General features: G+C 36.3%; 1 protein-coding gene across 1 annotated transcript in view; it reads left to right on the top strand.

The window, feature by feature from the left end:
- The window catches only part of MINDY3 (MINDY lysine 48 deubiquitinase 3), a 397,126-nt gene that overhangs the window by 279,608 nt on the left and 95,465 nt on the right, over window positions 1-22,053 (top strand). The window lies entirely within an intron of this gene.

Here is a 22,053-nt window from a genome sequence, read left to right as displayed (position 1 = left end):
TTTCTATCAACAGGAGGCATATATTAAATTCAAGATCATATTTAAATTTATAAATTACAGAGACTCTTTGGCTCAGAAAATACTAGTAACAGATTTTTGTCATATATAGACGGGATTTGAGAGAAAACTAATAATAAGACCATATGCTTATCATTCGATGACTTGACATTGAAAAATCTGTCTTAAATAAAAAAGACCACCCAAAGAAGCCCACTAGTGACATGTCTAATGGCTTATTCTTTATCTCTTACTCTGATCAAAACGTGGAGAACTAGAAATAAGCATTACTGATACTGCCATAGTGACAGAAAAGCACCGTTGCATGAATATGTGTTTACCAGGTTACAATTTGTTTTTATTTACTTTTTTCCTGGTGTATTAAAATATTTTTATTTTTATTTTATTTTATTTTACTATTGACTGTATTCCCTGTGCTGTATTTTACATCCCCATGACGATTTCGTAACTGCCAATTTGTACTTCTTAATCCCTTTACCTTTTTCACCCAGCTCCCCAACCCCGCCTCCAGCTGGCAACCATCAGATTGTTCTCTGTATCTATGAGTCTGCTTCTGTTTTATTTGTTCGTTTATTTTGTTCTTTAGATTCTACATGTAAGTGAAATCATGTGGATTTGTCTTTCTCTGACTTATTTCACTTAGCATAATATCCTATCCTCTAAGTCTGTCTATGTTGTCACAAATGGTAAGATTTCATTCTTTTTTTATGGCTGAGTAATAGTCCATTGTATATACGTACCACCTCTTCTTTATTCAGTCATCTATTGATGGACACTTAGCTTGCTTCCATACCTTAGTCATTAATTTCTTACAACCAGAATTCTGCTTCTCTTCTAGGTTTAGTTGTCATTGAAAGAGATCATAAAGAAAGGTATAGAAATGCATAGAGGGTAAGAGCTAGTCAATAAAGAGAAATAAAAATCTGTCTTTTCCCCCAAGCCATAGTAATGTCATCTATTCAACAAATATTTAGTGAGTTTTTACTGCTTTCCACCACACACTATTAGGAGCTGAGAATACAAAGAACAGAAGGAACGTGGTCCTTGTCCTCGAAGGATACATATTATAACAGAAAATTCCCTGTTCTCATGGTGGCAGAAGCTACATGACTGGGGAAAAGTGTATCCTAAAGCTACATGGAAATAGATCGGAAGTCAAGGTTTTAATATTAGTGCTTTTTTTGAAAGGCGCAAGGTAATCTGTTAAATAATCTGTTAATGTTATGGACTGAATATCTCTATCACCCTGCAATTCACATGTTGAAATTCTAACCCGCAAAGGTGATGTTATTAGGGAGTGTGGCCTCTGGAAGGTGATTAGGTCATGAGGGTGGAGCTCTCGTGCATGGGATTAGTGTCATAAAAAATATCCCACAGAGCTCCCTAGCCCCTCCCAGCACGTGAGGGTACAATGAGAAGTCTGCAGCCTGGAAGAGAACCCTCATCAAAACGTGATTGTGCAAGCACCTTGATGTCGGGCTTCTCAGCCTCCAAAAATACCACTAGTCTGTGATATTTTGTTATAGCAACCGAATAGACCAAGACAGTTAATATGTTAAATGCATGTATCACCTGGCGATTGATGAGGCAATGTAAAAGAAGATATTTATCAAAGCTTATGGCACTACATAAAGATAATGAAAATATTAAAGTCAGCGTCAAACTTTTCATTGATTTCAGTATAATTTTAATCAGAAGTGAGCAGCTTACAAATACCATACACCTACCTAAAACACACAAATATATAAAGGTAAAATTATAAGCAACTAACATGTCAAGATCATATAAGGTTTGTTCCAGGAATACAAAAAGACCTTAATATAATTCACTATATTAATATAATTATCTACGTGGATGCCAAAAGGTTTGAGAGAATTCATCCATTCAGAATACAGACTATCTTGACTTGCAAGATAAACAGTATCAGACAACAACAGCAAACTCTACACTGTAACAGCGATCTCTAGTTTTCGGCATCAGCTATCTTCCAGCTTTACTGCATGGACTGAATAAGTTCATGCGTATGTGGCACGTGTACCAGTATGACAAATAGCCTCTTATACCTTTTACATTTAAAAGTGTTAGAACTATTCTTATTTCATGAGTCATACCGAAACAGGCCATGGACCGGATTTGGCTCTTGGGTCACAGTTCTGTCCAGAGCTCTAAACAGCAAAAAATATCCATCAAAAATTAAGGCTAAAAAGACATTTTTAGAAAAGGAATTCTCAATAATGTTCAAAGGGAAAAAACATACCAAGCCATTTGTTGATAATAATGATATTGAAGTACAAATGAAAAACAAAAATATATTCCCAAACCACAAACATTTGGGAATTAAACAGTATCTTCTAAATAACCATGGGTCAGAAAAGAAATCATAAGAAAATTAGAAAATATTTAAATGGTAGAGAAAACAGCCAGTAAAATTTGTGGTACATGCCTATGTTAGAAATAAATTGTTTTTTTATTTTCTCTTTTTCTATTGAGGTATAAATGACATGTATCATTATAGTAGCTTCAGTTGTACCACATAATGATTTTATATTTGTATATATTGCTGAATGATTATCACAATAAGTCCATCAGTATACATTGTTACCTTTTTTCTTGTGATAAGCACTTCTAAGGTACTCTCTCTTAACAACTTTCAAGTATTAGCAACTGTACAGTATTATCAACTGTAGTTGCCATGCTGTACTTTATATTCCTATGACATTTATTTTATAACTGAAAGTTTGTACCTTTTGACCCCGTTACCCATTCGTCCCATCCCACCACTTCCTGTCCCCAGCACCCACCAATTCATTCTCTGTATCTATGAGCTTGGTTTTGTTTTTAATATATTTTGCTTTTATTTAGTTTCTACATATAATGAAATCATACTCTTTCTTTCTCTCACTTATTTCATTTAGCATTATGCCCTCAGAGTCCATCTATGTTGTCGCAAATGGCAAGTTTCTTTCTTTTTTATAGCTGAATAGTATTCCGTTGTGTCTGTGTCTGTGTATACAAACACACACATTTTCTTTATTCATATATCGATGGACACTTAGGTTGTTTCCCTATCTTAGCTATTGTAAATAATGCTGCAATGAGTAGGGCATTGCAGATATCTTTTTGAGTTAGTGTTTTTATTTTCTTTGGATAAATACACTGAAATAGAATTGATGGATCATATAGCGGTTATGTTTTTATTTTTTGAGGAACCTCGATGCTGTTTTCCATAGTGGCTGGACCAGTTTACATTCCCATCAACAGCGCACAAGGCAAGGGTTCCCTTTCCCCACATCCTCGCCAAAACTTGTTATCTCTTCTCTTTTTGATAACAGCTATTCCACCAGGGGTGAGGTGATATCTCATTGTGGTTTTGATTTGCATATCCCTGATGATTAGTGATGTCATGTAACTTTTCATGTACCTTTTGGCCATCTCTAGATCTTCTTTGGAAAAAATATCTGTTCAGATCTTCTGCCTATTTTTAAATAGGGCTGTTTCTTTGCCATTGAGTTATATGAATTCTTTACATACTTTGTATATTAACTCTATTATATATATGATTCGCAAATATCTTCTCACATTCAGTAGGTTGTCTTTTCATTTTGTGATTTCTTTCACTTTGCAAAAGCTTTTTAGTTTGATTTAGTCCTACTTATTTTTGCTTTTGTTGCCTTTGCTTTTGTGTCAGACACACACACACACACACACACACACGCACACATATCATCACCAAGAACAATGCCAAGCTTACTTCCTCTGTTTTCTTCTAGGAGTTTTATGGTTTCAGGTCTTACCTTCTAATCTTTCATCTATTTTGAGTTAATTTTAATATGTGGTATAAGAAAATGGTTCAGTTTCATTCTTTTACACGCAGCTGTCTAGTTTTTTCCTCATTGTATATTCTTGGCTCCTCTGTCATGAATTAATTGAACATAAATGTGTGGGTTTATTTTGGGGCTCTCTGTTCTGTTCCATTGATCCGTGTGTTTTTATGCCCGTACAGTACCATTTTATTACTATAACTTTCTAATATAGTGTTAAGCACAATGCCTCCAGATTTCTGTTTCTCAAATTGCTTTGGCTTTTTGTGGTCTTTTGTGGTTACATACAAATTTGGGGCTTTGTATTTCTGTGAAAAATGGCAATGGAATTTTGATAGGAATTGCTTTGCATCTATAGATTGCTTTGAGTAGCATGGACATTTTAACTATTAATTATTCCAGTCCATGAGCATAAAATATCTTTCCATTTATTTACATTTTCTTCTCTTTCTTTGATCAATATCTTCTAGCTTTCACTGTACGGTCTTTCACATCCTTAGTTAAATTATTTCTAGGTATTTTATTCTTATTGATGCAAGTATGAATGGGATTTTTTTTATCATTTCTCTTTCTGATAGTTTGTTATTAGTGTATAGAAATACAACAGGTTTTTGTAAATTGATTTGTATCCTGTAACTTTACTAAATTTTATTGATTAATAACAGTCTTTTGGTGGAGTCTTTCAGGTTTTCTATATATAATATCATGTCATCTGTAAATAGTGACCATTTTACTTCTTCCTTTTAGATATGGATGTCTTTTATTTATTTTTCTGGGCTAATTGCTCTGGCTAGGAGTTCTAAAATGATGTTGAATAAAACTGGTGAGAGTAGGCATCCTTGTCTTCTTCCGATCTTAGAGCAAAAGCTTTCAGCTTTTCATCATTTAGTATGATGTTAGCTGTGGCCTTGTTATATACAGACTTTATTGTGTTGAAGCACATTCTCTCTATACCCTCTTTATCGAGAGTTTTTATCGTAAATGGATGTTAAATTTTGTCAGTTTTTCTGCATCTATGACATTTTTAGTCAGTGGTGCACTGCGTATGTGACTGTGGCCCCGTAAGATTGTAATAGAGCTGAAAATTTCAGCGTGACATTGTAGCCATCACGGCATCATAGTACAATGCATCATTCATGTGTCAGTGGTGATGCTGGTGTAAACAAACCTACCATGCGGCCAGTCGTAGAAAAGTATAGCACCTGCAATTATGTACAGTACAGAATATTTGATAATGATAATAAATGACTGTTACTGGTTTATAGATTTACTATACTCTATATCATTAGAGTGTGCTCTTTTTACTTTTATGAAAAAGTATGCTGTAAGACAGTATGCCATGTTATTCTGCTGGCAGCCTCATCCATCTCAGATTTACTGCATCCCTTACTTGCCTTATTTCCTCTTGTGCTTTATTTAAACTTATGTTGTTTTGTACAGTAACACACTGTACAGAAGTAATAGGCTATCACTTATAGCCCAGGTGTGTAAGTACACTATATGATGTTTGCACAATGACAAAATCACCTAAAGATAAATTTCAGAATATATCCCCATCATTAAGCAGCACCAGCCTGTACTGAGATGATCATATGACGTATCCTTCGTTTTGTTGTGATGGTGTATCCCATTGATTGATTTGCAGATGTTGAACCATCCTTGCATCCCTGGAATAAATTTCACTCGATCGTGGAACATGATCTCCTTACTGTATTGTTGAGTTCGGTTTGCAAATATTTTGTTGAGTAATTTTGCGTCTCTGTTTATCAGGGACATTGGCCTCTAATTTGCTTTTCTTGTGGTGTCCTTGTTTGGTTTTGGTACCCAGGTAATGCTGGCCTCATAAAATGCATTTGGAAGTGTTCCCTCCACTCTATTTTTTTTTTTTGAAAGCGTTGAAAAGGATTAGTGTTATTTTTTTCTTTTAATATTTGATAGAATTCACCAGTGAAGCTGTATGGTCCTAGACTTTTGTTTGTTGGGAAGTTTTTCATTACTCATTCAATATCCTTACTAGTCATTGAACTTTCAGATTTCCTACTTTTTCATGATTCAGTCTTAGTTTCCAGGAATGTATCTACTTAGGAAGAATTATTTTAAATCAGTGTTTAACACTTCCATAATAAGAAGCTAGAAAAAAAAAAAAAAAAAAGCAATGAAAATAATGGTTGACTTGTCATCAGAAAGAATAGAAACTGGAAGACAATGGATTAACAGAATTAAAAAGCTAAAAGAAAAAAAACCTGGCAATCTAAAACAAAGATAAACAAATAAAATAGGAATCAAGAAATATTTTAAGGTCTGCAGGTCAAGAGATAAAATTGAGCAACTTTTTTCACCAAAAGACTAAGAGGAAAAGAAGATAAAATTAAACCTAACAAGAAAAACATAATTTAAAAGTGAAAAATAATAGAGCAAGAAATGGACTAATGACAGGGAATATTAACAAAGTATAAATAAGGTTCTTTGAGAATGTTAAAACAATTAGTAAACCTCCAGCAAAGTTTATCAAGAAAAAAAAAAGAGAGAAACCATAAATTATTAACATCAGGAATATGACAGGAAATATGCCATGATTCTACAAATATTTAAAGAAATTTATAGATAATAGAATAATGGTATGTTGTTAGTAATGTTTTGTCAGTTAACCCGAAAATGATGTGAAATGGAATAATCCCTTCTAAAACACAACCTGTCCAAATTGACACAAGAAGAATTTTTAAAATTAAGTAGCCAATGCTTGTGAAAGAATTTTTATGTCATCATATACTTTACCACACACGCACAAATCTCTATCCTACAATGACTTCAATGCTGAATTCATTTGTACATTTAAGGACGAAATAATGAAAATCTTACACAAACTAGGGAAGTAGACGAGACAGAAATCTTCTCATTTCACACAGCCACTATATTCCTAAAAATATAAAATCTAATAAAAATATTCCAAAAGTGGAATTGCAGACAAATATCCTTCATGATCATGGGCACAAAAATCAATAAGATATTTTAAAATCACAGCCAGCAATATATCAAAAGAATGATATACCATGACAAAGTGGGCCCCCCCCAACCAGGAATGCAAAATTAATTTCACATTCAAAAATTGATCAGTCTAACTCAATACATAACATAATGAAAGAGAAAAAAATCAAATGATCACTTCAACAAATATAGTAAAATATTTGACAAAAGTCAACACCTCTCCTAGATTTAAAAAACAAAACAAAAAAATTATTCTTACAATCATACTAATTGTGAAATATTGAACTCTTATGATTGGGTGAAAAGCAAGAATAGGCACTTTTACCGCTTTGTACAACAGTGTAGTTAAAGATTCTAGCCAGCATATTAAGATAAGAAAGTTTTAAATTTCATAAATATTGGAACATAAAGAGTGAAACTATCAAGATTAGCAGAGAACATGATGATGTAGATAAGATGGAGAATTTAGCAAGGTTTCAGGATGCAAGATCAATACATAAAGTCAGTTGTATTTCTATATAATAGCAACAAATAATTGGAAAATTAAATATAAAAATATACCATTTATAATAGAATTTTTAAAAAATACCTAGGAATTACTCTAACAAAAACTAAAATTATTGTTGGTAGAAAGTTCTAAATAATAGAGCAATAGATCAAGTTGATTTTATATCTTGTTAAAATGTGCATTACCCCCTAATTGATATTTAGATTCAACACACTTCTAATCAAAATTCCATCAGGCTTTTTTGAAGAAATTAGCAAGCCGATTCTACAGTTTATATGGAAATGCAAAACCGCAGACTAGGAAAGAAACTCTTAAAGTAGTAAAGCAAGAGTAGAGGAATGACACTGCCTTATTTCAAAGGTTTTAGATATTAATTATTCTGTATATTAATCTGGGCTGTTCCATAAACCAGCGATCCCAACCTTTTTGGCACCAGGGACCAGTGCTCCTATGAGAATCTAATGCCTGATGATCCGAGGTGGAGCCGAGGCGGTGATGCTAGTGCTGGGGAGTGGCTGCAAATAGAGATGAAGCTTCGCTCACTTGCCTGCCACTCACTTCCTGCTCTGCAGCCCACTTCCTAACAGGCCATGGACTGGTATCCATCCGCAGCCTAGGTTTTGGGGACCCCTGCCATAAGTTATAAGAGTAGATGAATAGATCGATGAACCAGAGTAGAGGGTCCAGAATGTATCCACACATGTAGGGTGAATTATTTTTCTACAAAAGCACAAGTCATTTCAGTGGGGGAAGAAAAGACTTTTCAAGAAATGGTGCTGGGATAATTGTCACTTCATATTGCAAAGTTAATTGGACATAAATCATAGTCGAAAATCTAAAAATATACTGGAATAAAACATAAGAGTGTTCACAATCAAGGATAGTCAAATGCTTTTAAAAAATAAAAGCTACTAACTAAAAAATAAAATTATTTGGACCTCATTAAAATTTAAAAATGTGTACATCAAAAGACACCATAAGACATATTATTGAATTGTACACTTGAAATCTGTATAATTTTATTAACCAATGTTACTCCAATAAATTTAATAAGTAAAAAAGAAAAAAAAATAAGTAGGGAAGCCCAGGCTTGGAAAATACATTCTCAGCACATATACCTGGGAAAAAATCTCATACTTAGAGTATCTAAGGGATTCCTGCAAATCAACAATAAAAATATGAACAACCCAAAATTTTTAAAAGGGCAAATATTTACACAGTACTTTGCAAATATATATACACACACACACCACACACACACACGTACAACATATATACATACATCAGTGACCAATAAGCATGAGAAAATTCTTCGTCTTTATTCATCAGTGAAATTCAAATTAAAAGATTATATGAGATACCACTACACAGTCAGTAGAATTATGCAGTTAAAAGACTAGCAGCACTCTGTGAGGATAAAAACAGTTGCAGCATTGATGATGCATTGTCACGGGGGGTGGGGGTGGTAAAATGCTGTGACCCCTTTGGTAATTTCCTACAAAGTTAAACATTTAGCTATTCTGTATCCCAGTAATTTTACTCCTGCATATTTATGCAGAAAAAAAATCATCACCATCGAAGCAGCCTCATTCACAGTGGCCAAATCTGAGAACAACCTATCAAAGGAGAATGGAGAACATATTGTAGTATATTAGTACCACGGAATGCTATTCAGCAATGAAAAGAAATGACTGAAATATGCAAAAACATAGGTGAATCTCAAAAATTAATAATTTGTAAAAAAAAAAAGTAAGATACAAAAGAATGAATATTTTATGATTTCATTTATATTAAGTTCTAGAACAGTTACAATTAACTTAGCAGTAGCATTGCTTCAGAAGCACACGAACTTTTTGAGTTATAATAATATTCTGGATCTTCTTTTGGGTTTAGATGATGTAAAGTCATTGAACTGAATATGCAAGATCTGTGTTTATAAATTATACCCTTTGAAGTATCATAAAATAAAAATGTATTAAAAATACATACAACTGTGTTCTACAGGATCATTGTGAATATATTTAATGTCACTGACTTGTACACTATAGATGATAAAAATGACAAATGTTGTGTTATGTGTATTTTACTATAATAAAAAAATAGATTTTATATAGTAAATAGTCATGAATTCACCCAATACTGATACCAGTGGTCAAAACGGAAAATAATTTTGGAGGGTGAGAGCACAGGAAACTTCACCATTAACCTGTAAGCTCCACCTTTTACCTGTAAACATCCACTATTCCCATTCATAGAATTTTCTTTAAGAAAAATGCAAAAATAATCACGATATGATGAGGAACCCTTGATTTCCCCACCTTTCTAAGTCATCTATCTAGTAATAGTAAAATATTCCAACAGGAAAGAAGTCTAAATCTGAGCCAAACATATTTCCGAATCTTTGTCCTGCCCATTCCCTTCACTCCACCCCATTCCCATCACCCTACTCACTTTGACCTCTTCGGAATGTCTACAGAGGAATCTGTAATTGACTCAGTGTACAGTCACCTGCACGTTGGAAAAATGTTTTCCTAACAGTTTGGCCAAGGAGTCTGCTGGAGAAGGGAAGGGCTTTTAGTAACCTTTAATGAGCTTCCAGACAGAACTCAAGTCCTCTCATTGGTGGTTCTGGTTGTTCTGACCGAGAGGCCCTGGAACAGTCACTTCTTCCATTGGCTTATACTCCAAAGACAGACCCTTGCCTCCTACGCCTTTTTTCTTTCTCCTCTCTTCCATTTTCTCCTCTTCTCCCTCCTCCTCACTCCTCCTTTCTCTTTCTCTTGGTCCTCCTCCTCCCTTGTTTCGAGGCCATTTCTCCTCTAGAAGTGACTCCGATTCCAGAGGGAGTAGCTGAGAGGCTGCGAGGCTGAGAAACCCTCCTGACAGCCCAGGAGGCCAAGGCGAGAGGGATGGAGTGTGAGACCCTCACAAGGGTGAGGAGATGCTTGCTTTCAGGTGGGAACCCGAGAAGTGAGGGTGAATTGGAACCCGCAGGCCTGCCTGAGAGGCGCAGTCCAGCTTCAGAGCGTGTCAGCCTCTGAAATTGGACCGAGACGACCCCGGATTGCGTGTGCCTTCGGGGCCCAGCAAAAGCACGTGGAAAGCCCTCGTCGGGGGAAGAGAAACACCATCCGGGGCCTCAAATTACTCTGTACACAATTCAGAAACGGCATTATCTGGCCGAAACAAAACAGTAAGGAAGCACCAAAATAAAGAGATAAATAAAAAGGCATGAATACATGAAGGAAAATGAGCAGAAATGTCACACCCTATCATCACCCCCGAAGGAGCTCCCGATGGTAACGTCAACAAAACATATTAAAATAAGAAGGAATCGGTCCGACAAATGATGTTTCCGTTCATAAATATCAGCCTTCATAAACTGACTTGGAAAGGGGATCCGAAGAGAAATGAGGAGTGAGGCGCCGTTCCAGAGATGCTTCGTCTTCCCGTCCTGCTCCTGGTCCCGCCCTGGGCGTGGGCAGGGCGAATGCCGCCCAATGGGAACAAAGAAGGGAGGACTGGGAATCTGCATTGCCCACACCCTGCTTGTAGGTGATGTGGCTAAAGAGGGACCCTAGTGTCGTGCGCTTTTCTCCGGAAATAGTTCAGGATTGTTGAACCAGATCTTCAAAGCTTAAAGGGATCTCCAGGACTCGAAGAATAGGACAGGACATCCTCGACGATTGGGAGAAATACATGACTTACAGATGATCCGGGGACTAGAACTGATCAGTAGTTTGGGCATGCCCTGACATTCAGAACTGCCAGTACAGTACGAGCTTTACATCAGAGCATCATCCTTGCCTCCTTGACTGTGAGCTTCATGATATATGGAACTACATCTCTCTTACTGTGTTTTTCCCAGTATTTTATCACAGGCCTTGTAGTGAGCAGAGGCTCTTGTTAGGATGTTCCGATGTTAATTAAATTGAACTATATTGAGATTAAGTAATTTATGCAAAGTCACTCAATCGAGTAGTACTGAGCTGAATTATATAATTAACAACAATAGCCGGTACTTAGATAACATTAATGTATACTGAGAACTATTTTAAGAATTCTGTGTATATTAACTTTTAAGACCCATTTTAATCCTATTTAGTAGATATATTTTAGGATCCTCATTTTACAAATAAGAGAACTAAAGCACAGAAAGGCTAAGTAATTTTCCCAGGGTCACAGGACTAGTAAGGGGATTGAAAAGGTATTCAAATGCAGGTAGTCAGGTCCCAAGCTATTAGCCACCACTTCCAGTTCACTGGGAAAATATTAAGGATTCATTCCTAGATTTTTTCCTTGCTAGATGACTTTCGTTATACTGTGCTTTTCTCCTTTCTAAAATGCAGTTGGTTCCGTTGGAACTACATCTTAACTTTGAATCTTCTCTTTGCAAAAAATCTCATCTTAAATATTTGTATTTGTTTTCATAACTGGTTAGGAGGCTAAGCATTGTGTTTATTTTTTTAAAGCATATAGAAGTATTGCTGAATCAAAGTGTGCTTTTACCTAAATGAGTAACTCTTTCGCGAAAATGAGTCAGTTCCATATTATTCAGCTGAGACAAGACCAGCGAAACTGACAATACTTTCTCACTCTCTGAAGTTTTACTTAAAACATATTTGATTGACTTGCCAGTTATATTAAATTAATTTTTTCAAAAGGACTTCAGATTTTTCTAATTTAAATATGGCATATTTTGCAATTATGGGACACAATGTTTGGGATAACATACAAGTTTACCATTTCGCAAATGGTCTAGTAGTGACTTTTAAACCACTGGTTTCAATCAAGAATCTACTGCCTAAGGTGAGTGTTTTCCTGTTTGAAGGCCATTGGCATGTTTGTCGGAATACTAAACTGCATTTTCCATTCTACCCATACATATTTTTAAAGACATTAATTTGCTATGTCAGCATGCCAATTTCAGGTAAGTATCAAATATACACTTCACATCTGTGGTTTGATGAAATCAATATGTATAAAATCTTCTACTCTTAAATTTATTTAGACATCAATATTCTTTTTATCCAGATCTGTGAAAATTGTTATCTACTGAAGTTCAATACAGAGCATAAGGAGAATTTTCACAAAACAAGCACCATTTACTCAAATTTAAATCGAAGGAGATATACTAAGATAATATAGTCTTTGAAACAATTGCATTGTTTCAAAGTACACAGTGAACCCAGTTGGAGAAATCTCTCCACATTTTTAAGACGACTGATGCAAGGGGAAAGCATTTTAATGAATTGAGAAATGTGTTCCCTTATGGGACAAAATATCCCATTAGTGCATATGAGGCCATGAACTCTATATGAGGTGGACCTGAGGTCAAAAGCAGTGCAATCTGTAGAGCTCAATTCACCCACATTCCAGCAATATTGTACATTGAAGGCGTCCATGGACTCCTCCCTTCTTGTCACCCAGTGCAGTTTCCTGGAGGTCAGGATTGCTTTAATTGCTCTTAAACAAAACCAAACACAAGGCAAGCACTATACAGTGATTATTCGTTTGCGGACTATAGGGCTTTCTTTGAGCAATATAGATAATCTACACAGAAAGTGCCCACATTATAATAAACAGAGATTGTATCAGACCCTGTATCTTCCATTCACCCTCCAGATCTATGTAAACTCTCCATCTTCTCCATGGATGCAGTGGGAGGTCAGCCTGTAAGGACCACAGCAACGTGTTGGCCTGTACTGTGGCTCACTGTTGGGTTGGCCAGTCCGGAGCCCCAGCAGGAAATCAGGAGAGAGGGGAGACAGAGGAGTTGCCAGGGTGGTCATGTCCCTCGACAGAATGTCACAGTTTTCCTCAAACCACACGACTTTCTCCTTCCAACTTGCATTACTCCGTCTCCATTCTTCCGTTTGATCTTAGCCCAGGTACTGCAGTACCTCTTGGGAATTTCCATACACACTGATCGCCCCCTTTTCTGTAGTCCTTTTATGAAACATACACCTCCATCCCAGGGAATTACCCCAATTCGAGGGTGCCATTATGTTCTACCTGGGGCCCTGACTTATAAAATTAACATAAGAACAAATAATGTAATAAAGTAGCTTCTAGAGGTCGTGTTCAAATTCTTCTGTCAAGCAAGAAAGTATAACCTCCCTTTTGCTTGTAAACAGTTAAATACATGTTAATGAAAATGACCAAAGAACTTAGTACATCCTTCCTTTATCCTTTACTGGATAAGATAAATGACTTGATATGAACTTCTGACTTAAAAGACTATCGTTCATTTTTATTGAGCACCTATTGTATGTCAGAGCCATGGAGATGGACAGTAGAGAAGAAATAGCCCCTTCCTCTAAGGAGCTCAGATGTATAAGCTGATAATTATAATGCCACGTGACATATATGATGATGAATAAGAGAAGGAACATTATAAAAAACTCAGTCTGGGGATACATGAAAGTTTCCTGCAGATAAAGAGGTTTTTGCTTTGTTTTTTTTTTTTTTGTTTTTTTTCCCACCACAGTTGAAAAAAATTGAACCGTTTTTATTCCCTGGAGGAAAGGAACAAATTCCTGGAAGAAATGCAAGAGTAAGAACAAAAATTAAGGTTTAAGCTAATTTCATTTTTTTTTTTTTTTACAAAAAAAAAGAAAGAAGTACTTAAGAGATACTTTTTGTTTACTTGGATGATGAGGGGTAGAGCTATTTAAATTATTAAAATCAGTTCAAGTGCTACAATCCAGAAGGATTGTATCTCAACCTCAGGATTTATTATCGCTCAGCCATCTGTGACCAACAGTCCCTACAGAATTGTTCCAAATTTATTCTCCAAAGTTAAATCTACGATAGGAAAAAAAAAAAAAATACTGGCACCTTTTTAGTAGGTGAACATCTGGATTCATTATGAACTGGTAAGAACCAGATACCTGATATTTTAAATTTTAATGACTATAGGACTAATGTGGAAATATATTATTCTATTGTAATAAAGTAGAAAGAATTAATTAAATAAACTGGAAGAATGCTGAAAGTAGTTAAAATACCAAAAGGCCTCCAAAACTGCAGAATACAGTTTTGAAGATTTATTTGTAAAACAGCAGGCTATGGGGGGCGGGAAATATACGTTCACCTTAGGACTTGTCATCCCCGATTTTGTTCAAATTGAAAGATTAGTAATTTTAAAGTTTTTCTTGAAAATGCACTTTAAATTGGAATGTCTGCGAATTAGATAATATGCATACGATATGGTTGGCAGAGGGATAGAGTGGCCCCCATTTTCCGAGAGCAGGATATTATTATAGAAAAATTAGTTATAGCCTCCCTCAGACTGAGGGATGAGGAGCATGAGGAGTTATCAGAAGCACCAAGCTGAATCTGCTGCCAGCAGCCCAGAACGCTTGGAATATCTATCCAAACGTCCACTTATCCATGCGCCGTGAATGCTTCTTCCCAGTTCACCAGAAGTGTCAGTGCAGATGGACGTGTGGTTCCTCGTCTTTAAATCTCCTTTGTAATCAACAGTGATGGCTGCGCCTTACTGTCTTCCATTCACCCTCCATATCCACTCTTATTTGTTGCCTGCAGAAGGGTGGAGGAAAGGAGTCTGTCTGTCCAGGCCACAGAAATAGAAGCAAAGCAGGACTCTGCTGCTCCCTCCCAGAGTGCACATGGAGACTGGATGTTTGTGTCTCCCCCAGAGTCATGTTGAAACCGAATCCCTATATGGCATTTGGAGGTGAGGCCTTTGGGAGGGGATTATATCATGAAGGTGGAACCCACATGAACGGGATAGACACCCTTTTAAGAAGAGACCCAGAGAATTCCCTGGCCCCCTTCACCATGTGAGGACGCTGTGAAAGGACATATGTGAACGTGGCAGTGAGCCCTCACCAGACACTGAATCCGCAGGTGCCTTAATCTCAGACTTTCAGCATCCAGAACTGTGAGAAATAAATTTCTGTTCTTTATAAGCCACCCAGCCTATGATATTCCATTACAGCAGCCCAAACTCTTACAATGTGCCTTGACCCCCTGAGGTCATCCACCCAGGAGGACTGGGGATTAAGATGCCAGGGGAGGGTAGGTCTCAGCAAGAGGCAGCAAGAGGGCCAGGGGTGAAGGGTCCCATGTGAGAAGGTAAACCCCGGGCCTGTAGCTTCTGATGACCAAGGGCAGAAGCAAGGGGTGCTCCAGCGGTCACTTCTGGCTTTGCCATCAAGAGCTGTAAACATCCCAAGTTCCCTTAAAAGACAATGGGATTATCCGCACATTTGCCCCTTTATATGAGTTTCGGTATAATTTAGCAAGAATTTCTAAAAGCGCTCTTACTAGATAAAGTGTATGAACTTTCTAAGGTCTATAATATCCATAAACCCTAACCAAGATCCTTTTTAGAAAGAATGTACCGATTTCACTCCCACCAACAGTCTATGAAGTATTGCCAGCTGTGAGTAGTATCATTTTTAATTGTAGCTGATAGGTGAAGAATTGTGTCACATTGTTATTCTAAACTGTGTAAGTCTAATGAGATTTAAATTGTTTTCAATTTATAGTCACTTGTGAGTGTGCGTGTCAGTTGTTTTAGACTGCTGTTCTTTTAATTGGCTTTATCAGTATAATGTCATCTCTTTACATACCAATGTCACGTCATGCTGAGTATAATGGAACTTAGTCATAAGGTTGTCTAACAAATGACTTTCAACTGTTTGAGAGAGGTTTTAGAGACTATACAGTATTGACATTTTGACAGAGGAAAGTTATGAATGTTTGCTCTATCTTTTCTAGGTTAGTAAGTCAAAAAGGTTAAGAAATTTGTGTAGAAATGCCCTAAGTTTAGACTATAGTAACCAGTTTAAAATATTTTTGATTAAGTGTACAAAATTTATTTATTCAGTAAGATTGCACCTGCACAACCCCTTTCTTTCCCTTTCAGAGGCAAAATATGGGAATAAACTCATTGCTCTAAACAATGAGTAGTATCTATTACCATCTTTTTATAACTTATGTCTTGATTCAATACAAAATGCAGCTCTAAAAATAGTATCTTTTTTTTTTCCTTGTAAGGAATCCATAATCATTTTGCAAGAGAATTTTCTCAACCACCGAATGTTTCTTAACAACTCAAACAGATATTTTAAGACACTTAACTATCTTTCAAATGTTCCTTCTAATTTTTATTGTTAAATCCTGGAGCTTCTCAGTAGCCCAAAGTTCTTTTTTATAACTATTTCCTTTTTTAGAATAAATAAAAATTCACTGTCAACACATTAGTGCAATACTAATGTAGATCATTTCAAAGCCATTATTGTGTTTAAAAGTAATAGTCTTTCATACTTAGCCACATATTACGTTTGACCCTTTCATTAATTGAGCAACCACTATGAGCTGCGGTTATGGATATGAACAAAACAAAAACGCTACGAAGTGTTTATGATTAGGGTTACCAGATTTAGCAAATAAAAAAAATAAAATGCCTAATTAAATATCAATTCCAGATAAACAAATATTATTTTAAATATTTCATGGGACATCTTTATACCCAAAAAAAAAAAATCATTGTTCATCAGAAATTCAAATTTCACTGCATGTCCAGTGTTTTATCCAGCAAGCCAATTATGATATAGTAGAAGAGTGAAAAATTCATTATTTGTTCTAATAAACTGTTGTTTTAGTGCTATAAAACAGAAACTTAAGCAAACTCTGCAAACTGAGAGGTGGGAGGTCAGAATATTCATTAAAAAGTTGTTTCTTAACTGGTTCTCCAGCAAGCAAGTCTAGAGTTAGATAGATGATGACCACTGATGTTCCAGAAAAGGGAGAAAGCATGAGTAAAGGTGGATGGGAAAGAAAGGGCCAAAAATATCTTGGTCTGTAGTTTGTTTTGACTGGCAAAGAAGTTTGTACTGGGAGATAGGTAAAAAGGAGTACCGTACATAACATATGTAAAAGTCTCAAGTTATAAATTATAAAAGATGTACCACGTTAGATCTCTAGGATATTAATTATAAATTCTAGGGTATAATAGTTCAATAATAATATGCTGAAGGTTGGTAGTGTTATTTCTGCCTGGAAAAAAAAGGCTATCTCAAGAGTTATAGCTCCCTCTACTGGCTGAAAGTAGAAAAAGCCTCAGTTGATATCAAAGATAATGGTTTAGACAAAGAACGGACATTTCATTATAAACTATGCTGCAATATTGGCAGATTCTTGGAATATCTTCTTTTGAGCTAAACAATTGTTTTATTTTTTTTCTGTATGCTACGAGGCAGACACTTATCAGCGACAAAAAAGATTTTAAAAATTGAAGGATTCGTTTGAAGCCACTAAATTAAAAAATATTAAATTGCTTAAAGGAAGTGCTCCAGAATTCTTTCTTCCTCACCACAGCTGTCATTTCCACCTAATGTGACTGAGTGTTGGGGTGAACAGTAAATCTATTACTTAATACATTTTCTAACCACCTAAAAGAGAGCGATGCATAAATATGACTCTCCGAGCTTGTGAAAATACTGTTTCTATCCCAAATCCACTAACACATAAGCTCCAGAGGAAGGTCTTGCCAATTTGCACTTTTAACAGTTGCCCCCAATACTTTTTCGATGCAAATCTTCCTTAATAAATTAACTAAAACTCTTCAGTTGCTGACTTGTTGCTGAACAGCTGACTCCCAATTATCCTCAATTAATTAGCATCACCTGTTTAACAAAAGGGACTAGCTCCCTATTGTCTGTTAGATCAATTCCAAAACCTCTCTCTGGCAGGAAGTCAGGCTCTCCACCAGCTGGTCTTGTGTCATCTGTTCACATTCATCCAAGGCCACGTTCCAGCGAGGCGTCTGTCTCATCCGTCACCACTCCTCCATGCTTCTCCCTGCAGAATGATTACTCCTGCAGGACAATGTGACTTCACTTCTTTTGAGTCTTACCTCAAGTCTCAGCATCTGCTGTACTGACTTCTACAGCATACTGTGGTTTTAGACTTGCTCCTAAATGCCCTGTAGTATTTACTGGTTGCTGATCGATTCATAAGCCAATCTACGTGTGGGCATCCCTGATCCGCTCTAGGTGTGGTTAGTTCATCTGAAAAAAGCCAACATGAAAGCAGTAGAAATGCCAAGTAAAAATTAGTAAATATTCTTTTAAACACATCAGAGACAACATTTTTCAAAAGTAAGAGAAATAGGATATTATCCAAAAATTTTAATAATTTAGTATGCCAGGCATATTTGACACACAACCAAACAGAACTTCAGTAATTAAAATAATAAATGTGTTCGCTACAGCAGAAGCCCCCAGAATATTCACACTTTAAGGCTATTGTGTTCATTTCTTTGAACATAATTTTTATCTGTAATTATGTCTCTGCTGTGTCGATCTAGAATATGGAGCTCTTCTGATGATGTCTGTTATATTCAGCACTGAATTTCAGTGCATGAAATGTGGCATATATCTAATAATAGTTGACTTCTTGATTGGAACTAACTGATCAGGCTTGAACCAAGCACTCTTACCTAGTTCACAAGCATCAGTTTGATAAGGAAGCACCTATGATCTATTAACTAAGTAAACAAACCAAAACAGAGCAAAACATACATATCCAATTTATCTGAGGAGGTTGCATACTAGTAGTACTAGTTGTCTATAGTTGCAAAGCAAATGACCACGCACGTAGTGGCTTTTGACTATACCCATTTGTTTTCTCACAGTTAGGAGGTCAGAAGTCTGGGTTGGCGTGACTGGGTTCTCTGCTTAGGGCTGAAATCAAGGTGTTAGCAGACTGGTCTAGAAGAATCTAGAATAATCCACTTTCAAATTTATTTAGGTTTTGGCAGAATTCAATTCCTTTGCAGTGGCAGGACTGACATCCCCATTTCCATGCTGGCTGTCAGCTGGGAGCCGCTCTTAGCTCACTTGGATTCTTTGGCATGTGGTCCCCTCCATCTTCAAAATGAACATCAGTGCATCAAATGGCCCTCAAACTTTGCATCTCTGACATCCTCTTCTTCTACCAATCAGTGAAAAGTTTGAGCATATATTAATTCAACAAACATTTATGGCACTCCAACTATGTACTAGGTGCTGTTCACACAAAGATTAATAAACCATGGCCCTTGTCCCTAAGGAGATTGACTTATGAATAAAGCTTTACTGGGATGAGTAAACAGAGACTCTATAAATACAGTGTGGTATAAAGGAAGGAGAGATGGTTCTGAATCTCGATGGAGGATTTAGGTGGGTAGTGGCTTAAGATGATATCTAGCAGCAGACCAGATCACTGAGGGCCTTGCATGTCATGCTAAGGAGGTTTCCCTTTATTCTGTAGTTGAGGTAGAGCCATCGGTAGTTAGTAAGCAAGATTTCTCCAAACACCTGACACCCAGACTATGAAATCATCACTAGCAATATATAGTACAATACCAGCTACAGCACATGCAGACTGACTGACTCACTATAATTGTTAGCACATTTAGAAGAAGTGAATTCTAATGACCTAGTGGCCAAAAATGTTAGTGCAACTTTCAGAGGAAACTAATTTATAACCAGATCGTCGGCATAGGCACTGGGAAAAATCTGACTTAGCCTGGCAACCCCTCCATCACTATTCTGTGACAAATTTCTGATGTACCGTAATCTACTATGTCATACTTCCAAAATTCCATGACTTTCCCACCCACCCCTCTGCCAGACTTTTTCAACTACCCACAAAAAAAGGTTTTCTTTTTTAGGTTTTATAGACTAGAATTAAAGCTTTGCACGAATTAAAAAAAAAAAAAATGCACGTTCTATACCTGCTGTTGCTTCCTGAGAAAAGGTTACAGGAACCTCAAGTAAATTTTAATGAGTTAGATTCTTAGTGTCAAGTGATTTATGTCAGGAAGCCTTTGAGATTTTGTAGTAAGTGCATGGTTGACATGAATTATCACGTGGGTGTATGCCATTGCACATACATCGTCCTCTTATTTTAAAGAGTAGCCAAGTTTACAGAAACGGAATAATTTTTAAATGTCACTGTTGGATGTCTACTAACGATAAAGAACTAAGTATGTCGAAAATCAAATTCCTGCTTCCTAGATGTGACTCATCATTAAGTTTCTTCCTGTCGACGAAATGCATTGTTTAAAAAAATAAAAGCGGGGGAGGAAAGTCTATTTCCTGGTGAAGATAAGAAGAAAAATGCTAAGTACCTCCCTCCCCAATATCTTCTGTACTTGTGTACCCATCCGCATCTCCCTCATGTTACCAGACATGCCTTTGACTCATGGGAGTCTACGTGAAATTTCAGCTAGACTAGTCTCCCCGCCAGAGTGGAGATTTCCATCAAGGTCCATTCTAAGGTTCCCGAGCATCCAAGATTCCTGACCTCCTAGAAGACAGGTCAACATTTTTAAGTAGAGAAGATCAAAAATCAAAATATAAGTAATAATTTAAAGGAGCACATTCATATCACTATAAAGTGATGGGAAACTTTAAAGCTTCTAATAATTAACTTCTGAAATACCTAAATTTCTCAAGAAGAATTTTATTCAGACAAAAAAAGAAAATTTTCTAAGCACTTGCTATATGCTGGCATTATAGTAGGCTTGGGAAATAATAGTGAGCAAGCCACCTTGACCGATTATATTTTAACTATGGGGTAGGTATTGGGAGTCCTGTCTGATTTTCAGATACCAACTGGTGATGACGAACTTTTTCCGTTTTGATTTTTCATCATTTTTTAAAAATTTTATTAGATATAATTGACGGAAAACATTGTGTAAGTTTAGGTGCGCAATGTATTGACTTGATGTATGTTGCAAAAACGATTCCCACCATAGCATTAGCTAATATCTCCATTACATCACATAATAGCCATTTCTTTCTTTTGGTGAGAAAATTTAAGATCTACTCATTCAGAAACTTTTGAGTATATAATACAGTATCGTTAACTACAATTACCATGCTATCCAGATCTCTAGAATTTACTCATCTCAGAACTGGAAATTTGTACCCTTTTGACCAGTAAGTATCTCCCCATTTTCTCCATCCTCAACGCTAGCAATTATCCACTTTTTGCTTCTATGAGTTTTTTTTTAAAATATATGTTTTATATGTAAGTGAGATCATACAGTATTTGTCTTTCTCTGTCTGGTTTATTTCACTTAGCGTATTGCCCGCAAGATCCATCCATGTTGTCACAAATGGCAGTATTTGCTTTTTTCTCCTTTCTGACTAATATACCATTTTCCTCTTTATTTACATATTATTCTTTATCCATTCATCTGCTGACAGACACTTAGGTCATTTCCATATCTTGGCTATTGTGAATAAAATGAACTTCGCAACCAGATGCTGTGTCTTCCTCCTCTGAGGAATCCAATTGGTTTTTTGCCTTTCTTAGAGCCCTAGCCCATTCTTCTTCATATTCAAATTGTTTATGTAATTGTCCTTTTAATCACGACTGTCCTGCTGACACAGTTCACTATACCTACTCCACCCCCGCATACCCTTTTATGAACTAAACCTGAAGTGGGGATTCTGTTTCCTCTGCGGCCCTCAGCACAGGTGTTAATTATTTGTCGAAATGTTTCAGTTAACTACATTTGATTGTCTGTGACTTCAGTGACTTGATGAAGAGTCCAAGTGCATGATGGGAGGAAATAGGAGAGCTGTGAAGGAGTTTTGTTTTGTCTCGCAGCACTTATTCCTATGGTTTTGTAGAGTTCCAAAAGAATCTATTATTTTGCCTTTCCCAGAGTTAGCAAAATTGTCAAAAAAA

Source organism: Pteropus medius, unplaced genomic scaffold, assembly GCF_902729225.1.
Source record: "Pteropus medius unplaced genomic scaffold, Ma_sr-lr_union100, whole genome shotgun sequence".
Taxonomy (NCBI): Eukaryota; Metazoa; Chordata; class Mammalia; order Chiroptera; family Pteropodidae; genus Pteropus; species Pteropus medius.
Note: the sequence above shows the minus strand (reverse complement) of the source record. Positions and strands in the feature narration are given on the sequence as shown.